General features: G+C 35.7%; 1 protein-coding gene across 1 annotated transcript in view; it reads left to right on the top strand.

Moving 5' to 3' along the window:
- Positions 1 to 417, top strand: part of LOC119588734 (lethal(2) giant larvae protein homolog 1-like) — a gene marked incomplete in the record, with an annotated part of 77754 nt that overhangs the window by 53009 nt on the left and 24328 nt on the right.

The following is a 417-nucleotide window of genomic DNA, read 5'->3' as shown; positions in this document are numbered from 1 at the left end:
TCTGTGTGAGACCCTTGACCTGTTTCGGTTGGCGTTTGCACAAGATCGATTGTATTGATTGGGGGTTATTCTTTTGTGGTTTGAAATTAACTTGCCTTGATAACAGAGAGCAGCACATGGGGCTGTTCTTCCTCCCCCTCCCATCCCCCTGCCCCACTCCTTGTGAGCTGGGTTTTTGTTTTGAGTTTTAAGGATTATTTTGTCTTGATATGAAAATTAATAAAAAGTAGAGTGACTTGCGTGACATCTATAACTGGTTTGATTCAGACTAATAATAACACTTACAGTCATCCAAGAGATATGTAAAACTTTAAATTAATGTATACATAAACTTTTTTGTGCAATGAATATTGTACCAATCAGAAATTGTTAAAAAGTATTGTATAAAAACAACCTAATTCAACAAAATTCACACAC

This window comes from Penaeus monodon, chromosome 24 (genome assembly GCF_015228065.2).
Source record: "Penaeus monodon isolate SGIC_2016 chromosome 24, NSTDA_Pmon_1, whole genome shotgun sequence".
Taxonomy (NCBI): domain Eukaryota; kingdom Metazoa; phylum Arthropoda; class Malacostraca; order Decapoda; family Penaeidae; genus Penaeus; species Penaeus monodon.
The sequence above is the reverse complement of the archived record's forward strand: the minus strand, read 5'-3'. Positions and strand labels throughout refer to the sequence as shown.